The sequence below is a fragment of the Acanthisitta chloris genome, unplaced genomic scaffold (assembly GCF_000695815.1).
Source record: "Acanthisitta chloris isolate BGI_N310 unplaced genomic scaffold, ASM69581v1 scaffold31424, whole genome shotgun sequence".
In the NCBI taxonomy this organism is placed as follows: domain Eukaryota; kingdom Metazoa; phylum Chordata; class Aves; order Passeriformes; family Acanthisittidae; genus Acanthisitta; species Acanthisitta chloris.
In genome coordinates, this window is record NW_008668317.1 from 64,247 (window position 1) to 75,335 (window position 11,089).

The window sequence follows — 11,089 nt, forward strand, 5'->3', positions numbered from 1 at the left end:
AAGGCAGCAGATAATTCCTGTTGATTTTAGATTATTTTCCATAATTGTATCATAGGAACTATTATAAAACAGGAGTGAGCAAGTTCCTCTACTAACACAGTCACACAAAAGTATAGACCATGTGATTTCCTTCTCCCGCATTAACTTCATCCACATTTCTGATGCTTCATCGTGCAGTTCACCATGCTGGCACAAACCAGACATAACAGACCACAATCCTATTGTAATTGTCTCTTCTAAGGAGCTATTCCACTAGGATACTTCCACTCCCATTAGATGTGCTTTGTTGCTTCCAGACACCATACGGTTTCAATAGAACCATTACCATAAAAGTGTAAAACTGAATATTGACATTCTCACAGCCCAGACAAGATGTAACTTGCTCTAAAAATTATCAAGAGAGAGCAGTTCATCCTAATAACCTTTACTGGTGTGTCTTAATCCTTCATGAAAAAAATTCCCATTATTACTATTAGAAATCTCAGCAACAGGATCAAATCCCATTCACTTCAAGCATGTGTCATTCCAAAAGATACTTGCAGAATCCAGGTGAGACAGAGCCACATTTGTACCACTGTATTGTCACCATTTTGCACCGTGAGAATGACTACCTGTGTCAGAAGGTACAAATGGTGTAACAGCAGTTAGTCTGACAATGGGCAAAGTCTCACTGGATTAGCTCCATAAAACAAGGCTTTGAAGGAGAAACAGCAAGTGGACCTGAATCTCAGCATTGTCAACACTGATGCAGAGTATGCAGAATGATGTTCAGAACTGCCTACATCAAGAAAAAACCACTAGTGTTATCAGCTTACTTTTCTGAAACTCCTCCAGTTTTTTGACAGCCTCATCTCGTTCTTGCTTGATTTTGTCACACTGTAAGAGAAGAGAAAATTGAAATGAAACACTGGTCCCAGTTATTTAATTAGCAGTCACAACATGCAAAATCAACAAAGATCAATCACCAGCACAGTAACAATAGGGAAGCCTATCAAAGCATCATTTCTTTTTGCTCTCAGTTGTGTAAGATCGATGGAAATTATGCATAAAATATTAACTACCCAGAGTATTTCCTACTTAAACTAGCAAGTTGCACTTGATTTTAGGTTCCAATTCAGAGCTATTCTGAAAATATTTTAGAAGAGACACATTACCCAAAACCGATATAAATAGTCATCCACATTACACCAACAGCAAAAGCAATACTTTGCATGCCAAAAATATGCCTTAAGTCTAGTTTCTTTAACACAAATAGACTTTGAAAAGAGGCCTACATTTCTGCACCTACCATGTGCAAGGAAAAACTCAAAGCCAATAAATGGGGACATGCTGCTTAGTTTCATAACATCATGAGCAAAGCTTCAGTCTTGTAGAGGGGAAGACACTAATTTTCATGCTTTCAAGATTTCCCATCACCCCAGTTTTATTAATTTCTGGGTTAATGCTAACACTACACAGGGCTGCAAACATTGATCTTATGATGGAAAGATTTCTTCAAAGAGAAAAGAATAAAACAGATGTTAAATAGACTTCTGTAAGCAAAGCCCTTCTATACATAAATGAAAGAACTCAAAGGAATGAGTAAACCTTCACAAGAGACACAGTCAGTGATTAACCACATCGTGAAAAACACATGACTTGGGGGGGGAAGTATGACTGGCACACAACGTGTCTCTCACACACAGTGTACCAGACATCCTTCCTCACACGCGGCTGTGCATGTTCACAGTCGTAAATCAACATTAGACCATGAGTTAACTTCTGGAAGAGATCTGTGTGACTGAGCTCCTTACAGACTAACTCAAATTACAAGGATATTGGCTCCTAGACCAGAAGTGGGGGGAAAAAACCCCAACCAAACAACAAAAAACCTGAAATGATTTTGCTCGATTTTCAGTTTTTCCACATGAGGAGCCACTTTGAGTTAGCTGGGAAAGGAGCCTGCTGTTAAGTAACAAGAAGGGGGAGAGACTGATTCAAAGGCAGCCAAATTCAAGAGAATCCTTTTATCGGCTCCAGAGGACCTTGGATGAGGCCCAAATAAGGATCTGCTCTTGGGCAAGATGAGGATGCCATTGGTGTCACCTCAGGGGCAGCCTCCATGCAGCTGATGGCTATCTGTGGGAGCAAAAGGAACGGCACTCAACAAGCAATTTCTCTTCTTGTGGCACTGGAGGGATGAGGCAAGAGACAAAGGCTGAGCAAGGGGGACAGGTCAGTCACCAGCTGCTGTAAGGTCTGTGAAACAAGGCAGAGCTGCAGAAGAAGCAAGACGTGATGAGCAAGTGGCGCCGGACAAGGACTCACCGTTTCATGTGGCCCTGGTAACAAAGAAGCTGTTAAGAGAATCTTGCACAGGAGAGGTGGGGAAGGGAAATCTGTGCATGAATCTTGCTGTTTGCTGCCCTCCCTCTCAGTTTCCTCAGCAAAAACCTGTGTTACCTTGCTGGCAGAAGTGCAGTCTGAGAACAGAAGGCAGTGAAAGACGCAGAAAGTATTTCTGATTGCTCCTCCAGAGCAGTTCCACTGCAAAAGGGGATCAGTGTGAGCTGCTGCCTCTTCACATTTTACAAGAAAGACACTGTAGTCACACTGGCATACTTCTCCCACGGATTTCTCTGCACGCTGCAAGCTTTCAGCCCACTGCACATTAAGTGAGCAAATGCCTTTAATGCTCAGTTTAAAACCCAGGAAGATTAGCATTTTAAGGATCTGTTGCCTGTGGAAGTCAATGACACTTTCTTGCTGATGGAAACCTTGATGTACTCCCTATCTTGAGGTACACTCCCTATCCCACTGACTGGAAAAACTCCTTTTAAAATCCGCCAGCAACATGCTGTAAGGCATAACAGCTTTCCCTGTGCAGTGAAAGGGGAAGTTAAATGACCTACTCCACTTCACCTCGAGTGCTATTTGCAGAGAGCTCCATTTGGACCGTGGCAGGCTGACTATTCTCATAACTGCGACATTTCTCTGCACAATCAGGGTCTCTAGGTTTGGGTCTCTGCAGAGCAATTCCTGCTCCCAGTTGCAGCTTTCTCACTATTTTCCTTTTGCTGCTACTGTGCTTCAGAATGAAAGAGGAGGAAGAAAAGGAGAGTAGGAGATTGTTGCCCTTGCTGAAATGATCAATGGAAAGCACTTTGCCTTCTGTCTTGCAATCAGACTCATGCAAGCAGAGCTGCTACAGGTCCCTCCAAAAAAAACAACAACCCTAGTTTATCCCCTAAGAATTAGAAAAAGTTGAGCATGTCTGTTAACTACTTGCAGTGTTTCAAACTGGAATGTTACGCAAAATACCAAACACTATGATTAAATTTCATAATAAAACCATTGGCACCCTTTAAAATAAATTGACCTTACCTTTAAAACAGTTTAATTTAAAAAATATCAACATTTAGATGCATGAGGTGCTCACAAAAATCTGCAAAAAAGCCTTAAAAATTCACAACCACCTCACTTTACAAAACACCGATTTGAGGCACATGCAGTAGAATTGTTAATTGACAAAAGTATCACTAATCCTAAATTTTAAAAGGCAAAGAGCACAACATAACTATAAAATCTGCTGTTTGCTTTCACATTCAAGCACATGCAACTGTTAAGGAGAAACAACTTCCAAGTATTTCCTAGGTCTCCCCTTGTCAAAATTCAGGGATAGCTCCATACTCAAGAGTACCCTTGACTAAAATAGACAAGTCTGTAACTCCTGAATTGTTGGTCAGTTTTCTGTTCTTAACTTAATTCTGTTAACAGTTCCAGCTTCTCTGCAAAGGAAAATAAGCATTTATACAATTTTATTTAGCATATTTTAATCTAATATTTATAGCACCATTATCTCATCTAAAATAAATAAATAAATAAACAGACAATATTCCAAGTCCTGAACTAGCTACAGAATTTGATGATCTCTTAGCAATAAAAAGGCACTGCATCTGTATTTTCAGAAACAAATTAACAATCCAGTTGCCAAAATTAATTTTGTGAATAACTCCATACAATTTTTCATCTTTGCAGGCTCAAGTTCAGCAGCTTTGTCAATCCCACTCATTTTTATATTTCTGCCTTCTGGGTACACAGGATTTGAGGCAATACTTCAATTTCCAGTAGGGAGAAGTAATATGCTGACTGCTTACAAAGCATGTGTATGTCCAAGCCTGGTGTTCAAACCAAATATTGCTCCTAGAGCCAGGTGAATTAGCAGTACATTAACTCAACCTGTACCTGGAGCCAGGATACACATCATCATGGGAACCTGACACTGCAATGTGATGATGGGAAGCTGATGCACACAACCAGCTGGAAGCCTGTGGACACACAGTCTCCACACATCACTCCCACCAGCCTAATGACTCTCTGCCACTAATTCCAGGGAAGCCTGGGTCTCTTGTCTATTCTCTACTAACAGGCTTCTTTCTTGCCAACTATTTTGCACTAAGCTCCTACTGACTTGAGTAAAAGGCCTTCAAAGGGCAAAAACAAGAAGGAGATTGTTCAGTCCAGATATTAAGATTCAAGAAGTTCACGTAGTAGCCATATAGTCAATTAAGCCATTGCTAAGCAACAAAAGACACAATTATTTCTCCCATTTACATAGATTGTGAAATTTATGCAGATTTAATGCTTGTTCTAAAATTATGAGTTTGGTACAGTGGCTCAAAAGTATCCTATGACATTTTCTATACTCTACTTACAAAAACAATGAGCATGTCATCAAGGCAGAATTCCTTCCCCATTCCCACTTTGTGACAAAACATATAATCCACTCTATACATGTGCTTGAACAGAGCAAACACCATGAATGATGTATCAGAGATACAGTATTACACCTACTGTTTTGGATAGCTGTCTTGCTTTTTTTTTTTCCCCCTACTGGCAGCATGACAAAACACTGTCAAACCCAGCTTTCAGAGTCATTTCTGTCTGATTAGCAAGTAGTCAAATATTTATTCATGATCTGACTCTGAATATGTCAGAACTGCATATTAAGTTATCCACATTTGTGTGCAACTGAACGTTAGTTATCTATTTTTGGGGGACTGGTATACACACCTTCAGTTGGGTTACTTCAATAAAACAGGTGACCTAAGAGATGTAATCTGCCAATATAATTTTTGCTTCACTTTCTGAAAGTATTTAAGAATCCTACTGAAAAAAATGCCTTCAGAAATGCTGTCAGAGATCCCACCAGTGCTCTCCAAACTGACAGTTTTGCAAAGCAATGAGGAAGATACACTATGGATCAAAGATCTTACATTTTGCTCCTGAATTTTCATAGTTATTAGAATCCTTTTAAGCAGCAGTGCTTTGAACAAAGTAACCTAGGTAAGAGACAATTTACTTTCCAATCTTAAGAAAAAATATGGAACAAAGAGCATAAATTTCAAAAATGAAAATTACATCTCAAGCTAGCCGCTCATTATCCACCAAGCTCCATGTGTCTAATAGCAACTAGGATCATTTATGCATGCACAGTTCATCTTTCAGAGCCACACAAGCGTAGTGGTGACTTAGAAAAATATTCCACCAAGTGGGTCAAAAGTACAGACACACAGACTGCTAACTCCTGTTAGCACAAACAGTCTGCAAGTTGTCTTCTAAAAAAAATTAATTTCTCTTTCTTCTGTTGATGTAATTATGTGACCACAACTGATCCAGAGGAAGTCATTTGCTTACATTCATACACACAAACAGTGGCAAAAACTGGAACAGAAATCACCCACAACTTCCCAGACCCACAGGCACAGTTAGCCTATGCTACATTTCTTGCAGCAGCAGGTTTGAACTTGCAAAGCATAAACTAAGATAGAAGGTTAGAGATGCTAACAAGCTTTCAGGATTACCCTGCTCTGCAATAATGCAAGGAATAGTTTGTTCCAGCACTGGCACTGTAAGCAAACATAACCATGAACTCTGTATCAGTAGATTCTTTTTTTTGTGGAAGAAATGCACTTAGGGCCTCACAACCACTTGAGGCCAAGCACTTAAACAATTAACCAGGACTGCTTACACAAGAACACCAATTTGCAGGATGGAGGTTCTTGGATGGAGAATATTTGTGTAACAACTGAAAATCCTCCATCCCGGAGCACGTATTTAACTGATTTGCTCAACTGGGAATGTAATCCCCACGTGCTCAGGGTTAAAGGATTTTCAGTTATTACGCAAGTATTCTTAAAACCTTCATACCAGCCTCCAGATGAAACACATAGGAGTGCCTAGAAATATGCAGGTGTAGGAAAGAAGTCTTGTGAGAGAGAGGAGTATGGAAGAAATAAGAGCATAATGGAAGAAAGAACCTCAGAAGATCTCATTCCATCACAATTTTGGACACAAAATGTTTCATAGAAATTGCTTTTGAAGAAAAAAAATTCTAAATAAAAATGCAGCTCAAGAAAAGTTTCCTCATTGCCCCCTCCGCAGGCTAAACACAGCTTTGTTGAAGAAACATCAAAGCTAGCATGACTAGGGGTCAAGGCAAAGCTGGAGAGCCTGTTTTGCATGTGGTGGACAGCCCGGGTGTGGCACTCCCACAAGTGATGGAAGCCAAAAACCACCACAGGACAAACTAAAGGAAGAGAGCAGTGGAGGAAGCCCCAGGCTGCCAGTGGTTTGAAGACTAGAAGAGTAATCTGCTGAGCTGTTAAACATGCTCTTACATGTCTCCCCGTGTGTCTGTCAGAGACAGGATTCTGGGCTACATGGAGACTTGGTCTAACTCATTCTCCTCTTCTTGTGAGCACTTCTTCCGAACAGTGAATAGAGAGGATAGATTTCCTTGGTTATCTGAGACTGGTATAGGAAAACAGAACAGGAATGCAGCAACAAGCAAAGTGAAAAGACAAGGAGGTTAGTGGATAGGCAAGAGATAAGTACAATATGCTAACCTCAGTGGAAATACACATAATGGTTGCTGAATCATAAGTGAAGATAAGTTTCAAGTTTTCTTTATTAATGAGAAAACAGTCAAGGACAACGTCTTCCCATAACAGCCTTGAATCACAACATTTATAACTGGACTAAAGATGACCCTTCCAAAATTACTTCAGAAAAAGCTAAATTAAACTTACACCCCTTGGCAGCTCACATGAATTTGAAAATTAAGAGGTTTCTTACATATTCAGCTCACTAACACTGGAGAAGGGAGAATTTTGTTTACGATACAGTGTAGCACTGACTTCTCTGCATTCCTCACTATCTGGAACTGGCAAGAGGCTCCCAGTGACCACAGTTCCTTTTGGCAGGTATCTGCTAAAAACCTTTTGCACACTGTGTCCTGGTTTTAGCCAGGATGGGGTTAATTTTCTCAGTAGCTAGTGTAGTGCAGTGTTTTGAATTCAGAAGTGATAATACATTGTTGTTTTGGTTTTGCTGGGTTGTGTTTATCATAACCAAGGACATTTTCTTGCCTGTGTCTCATGCTCTACCAGTGAGAAGATACACAGGAAATTGGGAGGGAGCATAGCCGGGACAGGTGACTTGAACTAGCCAAAGGGATATTCCCCACCATGGCACGTCATGCCCGGTGTTCCAGGCCGGAAGGGGCCGATCCTGGGGGAGGTTCGGGGTGCGCCGGTCCGCGGGTGGTGAGCAATTGTATTGTACATCACTGATTTTGGTTTCTTTTCATTATCTATTGGCATTGTGGCTCATTCTGCTCTGTATTGTTATTAAACTGTCCTTATCTCAACCCACATATTTTACTCCAGTTGTTCTCCTCCCCATTCCTCCGGGTTGGGGGTGAAGAGCGGGGAGGAGGGAGTGTAAGCAGCTGCGTGGTTCTTGGCTGCTAGCTGAGGTTAAACCACGACACACTGACATGGATTTATGCAATACAAGTCTGTCATCACATCTCGCTCAGACCTCTCTGATCCCACTGGCTGCCTGGCAGAAAGCAGCTCTGTCAGATGGACAAGAGTCCTGGGTGGAAAGACATACCTTACCAAAAGTGCTTCATTTTACTTTTAGAAAACTTCAACATAACTACAATGAGCAGTCTAGAAAGCAATCATTATTCCTTACTCCAGTATCCCTGCACATAAAAAAAAAGAAGCCTGAAGTTCAGTCCACACATTCAAAGCTTCTCTTCACACTGGACAGGCACACAGATGTCACAGAAAGATGTGTGATATCCTGAGAATCCATTTCATGCTGCAGTACCATTCTGCAAGGTGGGGCAAGACATCTTGCTCTCCCATTAAAAACTGGATGTGAAAGGTTTGTTGTTTTGGGGGGGAAGGGGAAGATTTTAAATACCTTCAGAAATCATATTCCCACATTCTGAATGTTCAGAGGGGCTGGGTGAGGGAAGTTGTTCTATTTTTCTTTTCAATAAGTCCCTTGTGCAAATCAAGGTGCAATAAAACAAGACTTAGCTCCAAGACAAACAATTTTATCTAAACACTTGAGTTGGTCTATGTTCACACTATAATCACAGGCAAACTGGGTAGAGCAGCAATCACTTAAAATATATTTATAGGAACTGGAGTGGGACAGAGAGAATAATTGTGGGAGTTGTATTCATTGCTCCTTAAAACACACAGGTATAAGTAATACTTATTAAGTATGAGTGAACTCATAAAAGCAGACAACAACCTGCCACAGACAACAAGGTATTCTGATATTTAGCATTTTAGTACAAGGAATAATTGATATATACAAACCTCTTCTTTCGTTTTCTTATTTTCTGCTCTAAGCTCTTCATATTCGCCAATAGCTACAGAAGAAAATTAAAAAAGAAAAAAAGTTAATTTAGCAGCACATCTTCCCAAATTAGTTCTCTATTTCATTAAACTGAAGACTCTTCTGTCTGTCTGCACAGACTTCTTAAATAACATGGGTTATAAACTTCATTAACAGCTTATTAATAGCCTATGAACTAGGTATCCTTCTAGAATTGAAGCAATTAGAAAGTGTCTGCAAGAGATGGTAGCTCCAAACACAATCAATTTTTGATCAATGTAGAGTTAAACAATCTTATTGACTGAGTTAAAAAATTACAAGGTGAATATACTGGTTTGCAGTCACCATTTTAAAGCCACACTGGCTCGGGTTACAGATCAATGCTAGCAAGAATGGTTAATGCAATACTGTTACACATAGGCACCTCCAGAGTAGCTGAGCACCTTTATGTATTCATTTGTTTATTAATGCTTTCTTCCAACAAGAGTCCTATGAGAGGTACTTTTTGTCTTTAAACTCCACAGTGGAGTCAAGAAAAGATAGTATGATTTGCCCAAGATCACACAAGACCTCAGCTGCAGGGATCAGCCTGCAGCAATCTGGAAGCTCATAGCTTCAAACCATTAAATAATACGCAGAAACAATGAATCAGATACCAAGTAAACTTTCAGTTCATTGCATATTTTTGTCTGCCCTTCCTAAACCTTTTATTTTACTGCCTTAGGGACATGCCATCATCGCCACAATTTCCCAAGTCTATTCTTCTTTCAGTGTGTCCCACCCATGTGGGCTGTTTGGCCTTCGAGACCATAGAAATTTTACTGTCACTAGAAAGAAGTTGAATACACTTCCACAGCTTAGAGAAACAAACCTTGCTAGAAGGGAACACTGGTCCTTCACTTCAAGATGCATACTGCAAGAATGAAATGAGAGGGCTGTTGACATCACCAAGCATCTTATTCCAGCCCCTCAGTATCTCCTCAAATCTTGTCCTGTACCTAAAAGAAGCTATACTAGCATACAGGTTAATTAAAACTGTATAAAAGGTATAAACATATATTTTTCAGCTGATAATAGCAAAGATGTTGGAGTTTCCTCTTAACATGTTTTACCCTACATCTAAAGGCATGAACATGCAGAGCCACCTGAAAACCTACTAGCCCTTTCTAGCTTTAGATAGTCAAACTTTTTCAAACAAGAAGCTCTTAGAAATAAAGTTACACTTTTCACTGCTGTGACATCCCCCCCCCAAGGATTTCAAAATCTGTTGAAATAAAACTAACAACTCACTCCTGAAAGCTTGGTCCATGGCATCACTGTGCTGCTTGCCTTCAGCAATTACCTCAGAGGTAAAGCACTGACACTACTAAAATTCCTCTTTCCTCCAAGACCACATTGTTTTAGAGATGTGGTCTTGGAAAATACAGACAGCATTATTAGCTTTTGGGTTAGTTACTCAAAACAGAACTCTGCTCCTTTGTGTGCCCTGAGCAGCAATGGGGAAATGGCAAGACACTGTTGACTATATTAGCTAGAAAGGGAAATGGAGGAAAGCTAGAAATCTCATAGCTACAATTCAGCTCTGCTGTGACCAACAAGTGTTGAAAAATGTCCAGGGGTCTCAGAGAAAAAAAGGCAAATAAAACCACTTAAAGCAAAGTCCGCATGCAAATGCACAGGACAAGTGTTAAATTAAACAGATAGAAAAAATCCTCACTCCTGCCATTCCAAGTAAAAAGGTACATCTAAAGAGTGGAACAAATGAAATCAGGTTGCTTAAAATTGTGCCCTACATCCCCACAGCAGTAAAACCAAGGTCTCCCATACATCCCTTTACTTTGGTCCCATTTTTCCTTATCTACCTGAGATCCTTACCCACCTCTCAGAAAAAAACAACAGGTAGATGACCAGGCAAGACACCACACTGCTGAAATTGCTCCAAGACAGAGCACCTAAAGGGAAACAACCTATTTCCTACATAGGAATACAATAGTTGTGCCTCTTGATCACTGTTCCACTTCCAAGCCATTTCCCTGTTCCCTTCAGGAAAACAAGGGAAGAGATTTCTAGCATCCAGATACAAGAAAAGGAACAAGAACTATCAACAGACACAATTCAAGCTTCTTCATACTGGAAAACTACTGTCTGCTCACCTTTAAGGCAAACTTGTACTGGCTATTCAATACTTTAAGAATGAGTGAAAAACCTAAATATAGCTATGCCCCACTCTTGACTTTTCTCTTCACATGCTCCACGAACAGGAAACTCTGAATCATTAGCCCTCAAGGCATGGATACAAGAACAAGCTCCCAAAAAAACAAGAATACTAAATTACACAACCTCCAACAATCCCCAGGAAGGGCTCACTGGGAACTGAACTGCCTGCTCAGGGCAGCCCTTCCCTCTT

The 11,089-nt window shown here is 40.4% G+C and overlaps 1 protein-coding gene across 1 annotated transcript in view; it reads right to left on the bottom strand.

The window, feature by feature from the left end:
- KIAA1598 (KIAA1598 ortholog) overlaps positions 1-8,708 on the bottom strand; it is a 51,322-nt gene extending 42,614 nt beyond the window's left edge. Inside the window, exons 1-2 of the mRNA XM_009072842.1 lie at positions 8,664-8,708; positions 816-876 (exon numbers count right to left, since the gene is read on the bottom strand). The gene's annotated coding sequence lies outside the window, so the exon portion shown is untranslated. The remainder of the gene's footprint in view (positions 1-815; positions 877-8,663) is intronic.
- Positions 8,709-11,089: the final 2,381 nt, after the last annotated feature.